The following is a 10,391-nucleotide window of genomic DNA, read 5'->3' on the forward strand; positions in this document are numbered from 1 at the left end:
CTTCTCCCCATCACTCCCATCATTGCCTGCTCCATCACCCCCATCATTGCCTGCTCCATCACCCCATCACTCCCATCATTGCCTGCTCCATCATCCCGTCACTCCCACCATTGGCTGCTCCATCACCCCATCACTTCCATCACTGCCTTTTCCATCACCCCATCACTGCCTTCTCACCATCACTCCAATCATTGCCTTCTCCCCATCACTCCCATCATTGCCTGCTCCATCCACCACCACCATTATTGCTCTTTGCACCACCACCGTCATTGCATTCTCCCCCACCACCCCATCATCATTTCTTTTTTCCCCCCACCACCCCATCATTGCCCTCTCCATCACCCCATCACTGCCTTCTCCCCATCACTCCCATCATTGCCTTCTCCCCATCACTCGCATCATTGCCTGCTACATCACCCCATCACTCCCAACATTGCCTTCTCCATCACCCCATCACTGCCTTCTTCCCATCACTCCCATCATTGCCTTATCCCCATCACTCCCATCATTGACTGCTCCATCACCCCATCACTCCCATCATTGCCTTCTCCCCATCACTCCCATCATTGCCTTCTCCATCACCTCATCACTGCCTTCTCCCCATCACTCGCATCATTGCCTGCTCCATCACCCCATCATTGCCTTCTCCCCATCACTCCCATCATTGCCTGCTCCATCACCCCCATCATTGCCTGCTCCATCACCCCATCACTTCCATCATTGCCTGCTCCATCACCCTATCTCTCCCATCATTGGCTGCTCCATCACCCCATTACTCCCATCATTGCCTTCTCCATCACCCCATCACTGCCTTCTCACCATCACTCCAATCATTGCCTTCTCCCCATCACTCCCATCATTGCCTGCTCCATCCACCACCACCATTATTGCTCTTTGCACCACCACCATCATTGCATTCTCCCCCACCACCCCATCATCATTTCTTTTTTCCCCCACCACCCCATCATTGCCCTCTCCATCACCCCATCACTGCCTTCTCCCCATCACTCCCATCATTGCCTTCTCCCCATCACTCCCATCATTGCCTGCTCCATCACCCCATCACTCCCATCATTGCCTTCTCCATCACCCCATCACTGCCTTCTCCCCATCACTCCCATCATTGCCTTATCCCCATCACTCCCATCATTGACTGCTCCATCACCCCATCACTCCCATCATTGCCTTCTCCCCATCACTCCCATCATTGCCTTCTCCATCACCTCATCACTGCCTTCTCCCCATCACTCGCATCATTGCCTGCTCCATCACCCCATCATTGCCTTCTCCCCATCACTCCCATCATTGCCTGCTCCATCACCCCCATCATTGCCTGCTCCATCACCCTATCTCTCCTATCATTGGCTGCTCCATCACCCCATTACTCCCATCATTGCCTTCTCCATCACCCCATCACTGCCTTCTCACCATCACTCCCATAATTGCCTTCTCCCCATCACTCCCATCATTGCCTGCTCCATCACCCCATCACGCCCATCATTGCCTTCTCCCCATCATTCCCAACATTGCCTTCTCCATCACTGCCTTCTCCCCATCACTCCCATCATTGCCTTCTCCCCATCACTCCCATCATTGCCTGCTCCATCACCCCATCACTTCCATCATTGCCTTCTCCCCATCACTCCCATCATTGCCTTCTCCATCACCGCATCACTGCCTTCTCCCCATCACTCCCATCATTGCCTTCTCCCCATCACTCCCATCATTGCCTGCTCCATCACCCCATCACTCCCATCATTGCCTTCTCCCCATCACTCCCATCATTGACTTCTCCATCACCCCATCACTGCCTTCTCCCCATCACTCACATCATTGCCTGCTCCATCACCCCAACATTGCCTTCTCCCCATCACTCCCATCATTGCCTTCTCCCCATCACTCCCATTATTGCCTTCTCCATCACTCCATCACTGCCTTCTCCCCACCACTCCCATCATTGCCTTCCCCCATCACTCCCATCATTGACTGCTCCATCACCCCATCACTCCCATCATTGCCTTCTCCCCATCACTCCCATCATTGCCTTCTCCATCACCCCATCACTGCCTTCTCCCCATCACTCCCATCATTGCCTGCTCCATCACCGCATCATCGCCTTCTCCCCATCACTCCCATCATTGCCTGCTCCATCACCCCCATCATTGCCTGCTACATCACCCCATCACTCCCACCATTGCCTGCTCCATCACCCCATCACTGGCTGCTCCATCACCCCATCACTCCCATCATTGCCTTCTCCCCATCACTCACATCATTGAATGCTCTATCACCCCATCACTCCCATCATTGCCTTCTCCCCATCAATCTCATCATTGCCTTCCCATCACTCCATCACTGCCTTCTCCCCATCACTACCATCATTGCCTGCTCCATCACCCCATCACTCCCATCATTGCCTTCTCCCCAACACAACCAACATTGCCTGCTCCATTACCCCATCATTGCCTGCTCCATCAAACCATCACTCCCATCATTGCCTGCTCCATCACTCCATCACTCCCATCATTTCCTTCTCTTCATCACTCCCATCATTGCCTGCTCCATCACCCCATCATTGTCTTCTCCCCATCACTCCCTTCTCCCCATCATTCCCATCGTTGCCTGCTCCTTCACCCCTTCATTGCCGGCGCCATGACCCCATCACTCCCATCATTGCCTGCTCCATCACCCCATCACTCCCATCATTGCCTTCTCCCCATCACCCCAATCATTGCCTGCTCCATCACCCCATCACTCCCATCATTGCCTGCTCCATCACTACCATCATTGCCTTCTCCCCATCACTCTCATCATTGCCTTATCCATCACTCCATCACTGCCTTCTCTCCATCACTCCCATCATTGCCTGCTCCATTACCCCATCACTCCCATCATTGCCTTCTCCCCATCACTCTTATCATTGCCTGCTCCATCACCCCATCATTGCCTGCTCCATCACCCCATCACTCCCATCATTGCCTGCTCCATCAGCCCCATCATTGTCTTCTCCCCATCACTCCCTTCTCCCCATCATTCCCATCATTGTCTTCTCCATCACCCCATCACTGCCTTCTCTCCATCACTCCCATCATTGCCGTCTCCCCATCACTCCCATGATCCCATCAATGCCTTCTCTCCATCACCCCCATCATGGCCTTCTCCCATTACCCCCTCATGGCCTTCTCCCATCACCCCAGGCATAATGGCCTTCTCCCCATCACGGTCTTCTCCTCATGTCCCCTTCTCCTCCAAGGCCAGGCTCCACCTACACACACACAGACAGACACAGAGACATACACACAAACATACACACATACGCACATACGTACACACACAGACATACATACATACATACACAAACAGACATACATACACACACAGACATATACACATACATACACACACACAGACATACACACATACATACACACACACAGACATACACACATACATACACACGCAGACATACATACATACACACAGTCACACACACACACACCACTTCTCTCCTCTAACCTTTCCATAGCATCGCCCGCGCTTCCTCGCTCTGATACAGCAGCGGCCGCTGAATGATGATGTCATTCAGTGGTGCTCCTCTCTGTGTCAGAGACAGGAAGTGCGGGCGGCGGGCAGGGAGCAGGATGGATCCTTGCAGCTCCGCTCCTGCAATTTTCTCTTGCAGGCAATGGAGTTGCTTGGATCGCTCCTTGCCCGCCGCTACACGTGAGGGCAATCTGGCCAGGGGCCTCCAGAGCCTTGGGCCCGGAGAAACCGGCCAGATTGCCCTCATCATTAGCCGCCTTGAAGGGCCCCCTGGAGGCTCTGGGCCCCGGTGCAGTCGCACCTGTTGAACCGGCGGTATGTCCGCCCATGAATGGAAGTAATGCATCCCTGATTGTTATCCTTAGATTTGGACTGGTTATGTAAAGCCTGTTTCTAGTCCAGTTCAGTGCTGTTTTTGCAGTTCCCTTGCATAGGTGTATGGTGAGTGCTTCCTGTTTGGGTTTGGGTTCTGGTTGCTTCTCAGTACTTGCTAATGGTCATTATTGGTTCATATTTATTAGCTATTGTCCTGGAGTTTCCTTTTGGTCTTCACTTGGGTTTTATGCTGCTAGCTTTGGATTTACTCTTGTACCTGACTGTATATTGTCTCCAGACGCCAGTTTTGAGACTGCACTTTTGCATGTCCGAAGCGAGTCTCTACAGAGTAGTTATTCCTGTGCATAACACTGGCATTCCTGAATCTATGTCCCTCCTGGCATTCCCAAATCTCCTTAACACCTGGTATTCGTGATTCTACTTACCTTCTGCCATTGCCTACTTGTTTTGGTTAGTAGGCTGGTGTAACATCGTGTGTGCATCATGACACCCTCAGATTACTGATTCGGCTGAAGTCCAGACCAGAGTCCTACAAATCAATTTTCCCTTTTCTAACTTGGGCTGAGGGATAGCTGTCATGTTTTATGGTTTTCCAGTATTAGGTGTGTTCTAAACGATAAAGGTGGAAGAAGAAAGTGATGTCTGGCTAATTGAAGAACATCTAATGTACAGCATCAGCATGTACTTGTTTTGCACGGCTTTGATCACAGATATCTGTGGTGACAAAGCTGTAATAGTAAGAATGTGTGTTTATTCCAACATTATAATCCTTTGTCTACACAGTGTTACTGTTTTATGTAGCAGAATATCTCTTTATTCACATCAATTACCACAGGCACAATAGGACAGATACATTTGTTGCAGAATCATTACTAGGAAATGTTTGAACTCGTTATGGTTTCTCTTCGATTACTTCAATAGGAATGTTTTCTGACAAAATGTAACAAATAGATCATACTGCAGTTTGTAAAAGTCTTTTAAACCTTTTAATCCTAATATTTTCAAAATGCATCCTCCATAAAATGTAATTCTTACAAATATAACTTCTGGTTGTTGACAACTACATGTAGTTAAAAAATGTATCTTCATACTGCACCAGAAAAAAAATCTCTAAATTTACTGTAGTTTAACATTATGTGCAGAATTTTTTGGTAATTTGTATTTTTGATTATTCATTTTGCTACTGAACTGCAACTACTGAACAACATTATTATACATTTTTATTGCACCATTTATTCCATGGCGCTTTACATGTGAAAGGGGCAAATATAGACAAGTACAATAAACATGTGCAAGACAAGGTACACACAAGTACAGAAGGAGAGAGGACCCTGCCCGCGAGCGCTCACAGTCTACAGGGGATGGGTGAGGATACGCTAGGAGAGGGTAGAGCTGGTCGTGTGGCAGTTCAGCATATATAGATACATGATGACAATTTTTTTCCACTTCAGCTCTATCAGTATTAGTCCTTTCCTAGGACCAAAAAAAATCACATTCTATGGTATTGAAGTGAAAAAAAGCAAAGGTGCTTCATGATTTGTCTTATAACATTTTTCATGGTAAATGATAATGATTAATGTCAGTACCAATAGGTGATGCTGTAGCTGATACATTATTCCTCAGTGTTTGCTGTTTTGCAGACTTTTAGCTTCTCTTCAGTAGGCGGAACTGTGATCTCAATGTGAAGCAAAAAAAGAAGAAATATGCAGCACTCACCAATGTAGCTGAAAAACTGTGAGTCTTTATTTCACATAATTTCCATCAAATGTGTGGACATGCAGGACGTGGAGGAATGCTAGGGGAGGGAGGTGTCGGACAACGGCCGTTTCGCGATTACTCGCTTCTACGGGTCCAGGTGAGGGGATTAACTAAAGGTCATTCCCTATATAGGATCACAGACCTTACTAATTAACATACATAACAAGTTGTGAAACAAACATTTACAAAACAATATATAGTTATACAATATACAGAGTGCAAGATACTAGTAAAGAATAAATCTTTCCATATTGATTTACAAGATAATCTATATTTTTACAATATCATAGGAAGATTATAATCTAAATAACTTTACATACAATTTTTTATATAACATTTTTTATAAAAATACTGATAGATCGATCCGGTCATTTAGTCCCAAAGGACCTTGTGCGTTCGCTTTCAGGGTCCATTTTGCTTCTTGTTGCAATAAAGCTTTGCCATGGTTACCTCCTTGAGGTGGAAAATTGACCTTTTCAATCCCTGCAAAACTCAAAATTTCTGGGTTAGCTTTATGCACATCTTGAATATGCTTAATTAATAGCAGTGAGCCCTTTCCTGATGTATTAGATCTATAGTGTTCACCAAAACGTATCGTAAGTGGTCTTATAGTTTTTCCAATATAAAAATAACCACATGGACAAAAAATAATATAAACCACGAATTTAGTTTGGCAAGAAATGTAATTTTGTACCTTATGTTCCATAGAGCCAAAATGTATAGAATTCCCTGTCAGGTGAAGATGACAGTATTTGCAGTGACCACATTTATAATTTCCTTTTATTGATAAATCCCGTAGCAAATTTTTTTGAGGGGGACGAAGTCTATGATGTACTAATAAATCCCCTATATTATGTGCCCTTTTGTATGTAAATTGAGGAACTAATTTACCATCTGTGTGTAAGGTTTTTTTCTGCATCAATGAGATGCCAGTGTTTTCTCACTGCTGTATGTATTGCTCTATCCATTGCACTATGCTTGAAACAAAAATTAAATTTTTTTGTAGGTTTGACTACACTATTTAATTTTTTAGTCCTTTCCTTTAATAAATCCATCTGAGAAAATTTTTTTACCCTTTCATATGCTTCATTTAATAAAGTCATAGGATATCCCCTTTGCAAAAAACGATGTTTCAGCTCAGAAATCTGTTCATTAAAAATGGTTTCATCATTATTCAGTTTTCTTACTCTTAGCATTTGACTATATGGAAGTCCCTTTTTAGTGTGTAATGGGTGAGCTCTCTTATAATGTAAGAATTTATTTGTTGCGGTTTCTTTTCTAAACACTTCTGTTTTTAAAGAGCCATTTTTTATTTTAAATTTGACATCAAGAAAATCTATTGTGTTTCCCCCAAATGAAAATGTGAAGCGCATGTTGTCACTGTTCACATTGTTCAGGAATTTTACAAAATCTGCAAATTCTTCCTGAGAACCGCCCCAGATAATAAAAATATCATCCACAAAGCGAAAATATGCTTGTAAATTTCTTAAGTGTGGATTTAGGGCTGTTTTTATATAAAACTCTTCAAATCGTGCTAGGAATAAATCTGCATAAACACAAGAGACTGGCGTACCCATTGCTGTGCCCACCTTTTGTATATACCACTTATCCAAAAATTTGAAGGCATTATGTGTCAAAACATAATCGAGTGACTCGATAATAAAGGAAATAAAATCCTGTGATTTGTTTGTGGAACTGTGATCTCTCACTGCAGCTTTTCTACGGGATCTGCAGAAAGTGTGAGGTAGTCTAAGGCACGCCTCCTGACTAATCATATGGTTCAGGCTGCTGCACTTTCCTTCCCCCTGCCGTTATGTACCCTCTGATAGGCTGCTTTGTGTAGCATGTCTGTCATAGACTTACCATAAAGTGAGTGTATGTAGAGCTAATTAATCTCCATTACATGGGCTTAATTATAAAATCTAGATTTCTAGCCAGATGTCAGAAAAATAAAATATAATTGCCACAATTATGTCAAGGTTAACAAGGTTGGGTAAGAGGGAATTTGGTGAGTTCCCTTAAAGAGAACCTGTCAGCACAATTTAGCAATTTAACCCCTTTGCAACCCAGTCTGTTTTCACCTTTCTTACCTGGCCAATTTTTACAATTCTGACCACTGTCCCTTTATGAGGTACTAACACTGGAACACTTCCATGGATCCCGGTGATTCTGATTGTTTTCTCGTGACATATTGTACTTTATGACAGCAGTAAAATTTCTTCGATATGACTTGCCTTTATTTGTGAAATAAATGGAAATTTGGAGAAAATTTTGAAAATTTAGCAATCTTCCAACTTTTAATTTTTATGCCCTTAAATTAGAGGCATATTGCACAAAATAGTCAATAAATAACATTTCCCACATGTTTACTTTACATCAGCACAATTTTGGAACCAAATTTTTTTTAGTTAGGAAGTTATAAGGGTTAAAAGATGACCAACAATTTCTCATTTTTTCAACAAATGTAAAAAAAAAACATTTTTTTTAGAGACCACCGCACATTTGAAGTGACTTTGAGAGGGCTATATGACAGAAAATACCCAAAATGACACCATTATAAAAACGGCACCCCTTGTGGTGCTCAAAACCACACTCAAGAAGTTTATAAACCCTTCATGTGCTTCACAGGAATTTTTGGAATGTGGAAAGAAAAAATAAACATTTACTTTTCTTTCACAAAAATTTTCATTTAGACCAAATTTTTTTTTATTTTCGCAAGGGTAACAGAAAATGGACCATACATTTTCTTGTGCAATTTCTCCTGAGCATGTGTGGGGGAAATCTACTTTTTGGGTGCACGGCAGGGCTGGTATTTGATTTTTTTGAATGTTAAATTTCATGGAAAAATTAGCGGACGCCATGTCACGTTTGAAGAGCCCCTGCTGTACCTAAACAGTGGAAACCCCCCCACAAGTGACACCATTTTGGAAACTAGACCCCTTATGGAACTTATCTAGATGTGTATTGAGCACCTTGAACCCACAGGTGCTTCACAGAAGTTTATAGTGTAGAGCCGTGAAAATAATAAAAAAATCATATTTTCCCCAAAAAATCTTTTTTAGCTCCATATTTTGCATTTTCATAAGGAAAACAGGAGAAATTGCTTCATATAATTTGTTCTGCGATTTCTCCTGAGTATGCCGATACCCAATATGTGGGGGAAAATCACTGTTTCGGCGCACGGCAGGACTTTTTATTGCAAAAATTTGTTTTTGCATCACCATATTTTGAGAGCTATAATTTTTTTCATATTTCGGCTGACAGAGTCATGTGTTGGCTTGTTTTTTGCAGCGAGCTGACGTTTTTATTGGTACCATTTTCGGGCAAATGATAATTTTTGATCCCTTTTTATTCCGATTTTTGCGAGACAGAATGAACAAAAGCCAGCAATTCAGGTATTGGTTTTTTTTTTATACCATTCTGCATGTGGCAAACTTGGTAAGGCAGCTTTATTTTTCGTGTCAGTACGATTTCAGCTATACCTCATTTATATAATTTTTTTATGTTTTGATGCCTTTACACAATAAAAACTATTTTATAGAAAAAAATTATTATTTTTGCATCGCTTTATTCTGAGAGCTAAAACTTTTATTTTTCTGCTGATGGAGCTGTATAGCGGCTTGTTTTTTGTTGGACAAGATGACGTTTTCAGCTGTACCATTCTTATTTATATCCGTCTTTTTGATCGCATGTTTTTGCACTTTTTTTCGGTGATATTGTGATAAAGTATTGTTTTTTGCCTCGTTTTTTATTTTTTTTTTACGGTGCTCACTGAATGGGTTAACTAATGGGACAGTTTTATAGAGCGGGTCGCAGCAATACCAAATATGTGTACTTTTTTTATTTATTTACATAAATAAATGTATTTATTGGGAAAATATTTAATTTTTTTTCTTTATTTGGAGATTTTTTTAAATATATTTTTACACATTATAATTTTTTTTAATTTTATTACATTGTCCCTACTGGGACATTATTATATAATGTCAGATCGCTGATCTGACACCACTGCTGAGTATCAGATCAGCGATCTGACAGGCAGGGAAGGAGGCTTCTCAGGTCCTGCTCACAGCTGGCGCTGAGAAGCCACCTCCTTGCAGGACCTGGAAGGACCCAGCGGCCATCTTGAAGCCTGAGGTCTAGCACCAATCGTGGGCACTGCTGCGGGGTGTCAGCTGTCACATAAGCTGACACCCACACCCAATCACCTCGGTGCTCAGCATGAGGCCGTGCGATCGTGCCGCCGTACTAGTACTGCTGCGGGCAGAATTGCAGTTCCCGTAGAGCAGTACTAGTATGTCAAGGGTCGGGAAGGAGTTGAATTAAAAGCAAGGTCATAATGGCACTGTAATACTGATTAAATTGATACCTTTTGTGAAGAAATCTGTTTTATGGTTCTTGTTTGATGAGTATTTGAAGTTTTCCTCTAATAAGATTTCAATGCACAAGGGCCGGACTGTGCACTGGGTCTTCTCCTCCTGCTGTTTTCCCCTCCACCTGCCTCTCATATTTCAATGACAGGTCGCTGATTTTTCAGTGGCTCGCCTCCTGTTTGAAATTGATGACATTCAATGAACAACAGACTTAAAGAGAACCTGTCCGTACAATTCTGCATGTTATAGTAAAGGCAAGGCCATAATGGCGCAGTTACTCAGATTAAATAAATACCTTTGGTGAAGAAATTTGAATCCTAGTTGTTCATTAATCCACATTTGGAGTTTTTGGTGTAATAATAAGCATTAGGTGCATAGGGG

The 10,391-nt window shown here is 42.9% G+C and overlaps 1 long non-coding RNA gene across 1 annotated transcript; it reads right to left on the reverse strand.

Annotated features, from left to right (window-relative positions):
• Positions 1-4,781: 4,781 nt before the first annotated feature.
• LOC141059766 (uncharacterized) lies at positions 4,782-10,179 on the reverse strand. The gene is made up of 3 exons (XR_012222592.1): positions 10,007-10,179; positions 7,728-7,871; positions 4,782-6,120 (listed from the first exon to the last, which is right to left on the reverse strand). It is a non-coding gene; the product is annotated as an uncharacterized lncRNA (long non-coding RNA).
• Between the last annotated feature and the right edge of the window lie 212 nt (positions 10,180-10,391).

Source organism: Dendrobates tinctorius, unplaced genomic scaffold (genome assembly GCF_039654945.1).
Source record: "Dendrobates tinctorius isolate UK_male_01 unplaced genomic scaffold, ASM3965494v1 ptg000231l, whole genome shotgun sequence".
NCBI classification, from domain to species: domain Eukaryota; kingdom Metazoa; phylum Chordata; class Amphibia; order Anura; family Dendrobatidae; genus Dendrobates; species Dendrobates tinctorius.